The sequence below is a fragment of the Apis dorsata genome, unplaced genomic scaffold (assembly GCF_000469605.1).
Source record: "Apis dorsata unplaced genomic scaffold, Apis dorsata 1.3 scaffold_83, whole genome shotgun sequence".
Classification (NCBI taxonomy): Eukaryota; Metazoa; Arthropoda; class Insecta; order Hymenoptera; family Apidae; genus Apis; species Apis dorsata.
Window position 1 is genome coordinate 1,115,211 of NW_006263381.1, and position 2,571 is coordinate 1,117,781.

The following is a 2,571-nucleotide window of genomic DNA, read 5'->3' on the forward strand; positions in this document are numbered from 1 at the left end:
ATATGCTAATTTTTATTCATAATTCCTTTTTTCTCCTCATCCTGATATTACTTATAAAACAAAGATTGTGATTTTGATTTAATTGGTAAAATTGATAAAAATTCGTATTTTTAATAAATCATATATAATATATAAATTTTTATTCTTAAAATAAATAGAAAACTTTTAAATGTCATTTTTTTTTTAATTATATTTTTTTATAAAATTAAAGTTTTCTAATAGCAAAAATTTTTTGAATTCTGTATCAGGATATAATTGAAAAAAGAACAAATTTTTTTTCAGATTTGAAATATCATAGTATAGATATATGTATAAATAAAATTTCGTGAAATATGTAAATAAAATGTTTTATCCAATTTTATGATTTTATGATTTTATCCTATTTATCTATATTATCTGTATTCTGTATATTCTATTTTATCCTATTTTATCCTATTATATAATAATATCAAGAATAAATATAGACAAAGAGAATAAATTGTGAAAGAAAGACAGAGATAAGATAAAAATTTGGGAATCAGCGCCATCTCTAGATTGCCGCAAATGAAACTCAAATATAGACAAGAAAAACAAATAAAAAGAAGTTAGAAATAGAATAAGAATTGATCATTAGCGTCATCTCTTGTATATTTTTGAAAAGATAATTTTTTGAATTAAAAAAAATATATATATATAAATATATATAAATGTATATAAATATTTTGAATTAAAAAAGATATTTTTGATATTTAAAAATCTAATATTTTTATTTTTTTTTATTACTTGGTTTTTTATTTATATTGTTTTATTTGCTGCATTCTAGAAATGGCACTATTCCCAAATTTTTATCATATCTCTATCTATTTTTTATTACTTGCTCTACTTGTCTATTTGTATTTCACTTGCGGCACTTTAGAAATGACATTAATTCTTGAATTTTTATTCATCTTTATCTTCCTCCACTATTTATTTTTCTTGACTATATTTGCTCTGTAAAATTTATGCATTCAAAAGAAAATGCTGATATCTGATTAATTTTATTTTCTAAAATAAAAATACAAAAATATATATAAAATATATTACGATATATAAATATATAAATATATATATATATATATATATANGATTTGAAATTCGATTCCATGTATTTATATATATTTTATATTTATATTTATTTAGATATATGTGAAATAAGGATTTTTCTTATAAAGTATTATGATTTGATTTGCAACAATTTATAATTTTATGTAATAATGATTTATTAGTTTAATTGCAATTACTACAATTGATAACAAAACGTTGATTTTTTTTAAACATGTTTTGTATAATATATCCGATTATGTACACCTTGGAAGCATTACATAATAAGCCGATATATATGATCGGTTTTTTTTTGATAAATATAAATAATGTACAAGAGCAATTTGATGTAACATTTTATGTGTAAATATGCGTATAATATATAATGCATTACTATAATACATGTTATACGCGTATTTATACATTTGCATATAACACACGCATGCACTAAAACGCACACATACATTGACATTCGCGCAATGTAAAACTGTAGTATTAAATTATTTAACATAACATATCTTTATATTCATTGCAAGATCAAACATTAAGGAACATTGCTAAGATTTTTAAAAAATTAGATCAAATATATTTACTATATTATTTACAATTTAAAATATATAGAATAAAAATATATAAATAAAAGAGAAAAGCTAAAAATTACATTATAATTAATATAACAGATATAAAATATTTATTTTTTATTTTAAAATTTTTTTTACTTTTTGTTAAGTATATAACTTTATGCAATGTTCCTTTCTAGTTAGAGCTACAAAATGTATTTTATTGATTATAAACTATTTTTAATGTTAATTTTATATTTCCTTTTCATAAATAGTGCAAAGATAGATGTTATGCTGTTTCTCTTAGGCACATGATCCAAGATGATTGATACCGTTATTTTAGCAGAAAACAAAATCATGTATTCTTATTTTTTTTTTTACATAATAAATATATAAATTTAAATATATATTTTTTTTAATATCTTGAGCATAAAAAAATTATTTATGTATTGTATTATAAAGTATTTATATTATTTTTTTCTTAAAAGAAAAAATATTTAAAAGCTGATTTTTCAAAGGCTTTAATTTAGAATACAGTAAGATATATTTCTTCTGTTTAAATTTGAAACTAAAAATTCTATTTTTAATCTATTTTTCCTTATTTTCATATTTCAGACATTATTTTAAAAAGTTAAAAAAAAAATAATAGTTCCTGGTTTTCATATCCAGTTGTAATTTATATATAAAAGCTTCTTAAATAATTTATATAAATATATTTTTTAAATAAAATTATTTAAAGTATCTAAATATATATATTATATTTCAAAGAACTGCTCTTAACAGGTACATTCTTACTTTAAGAATATTGTGCATATTAGAGGCATATTAAAAAGAGAAATATAAAATTTACAGAATTATTTTAGAGCCTGTTTGTCTTCTTTTGCTACATATAAATAGCATTTTCAGATTAATACATATATATATATATATATATATATATATATATATATAT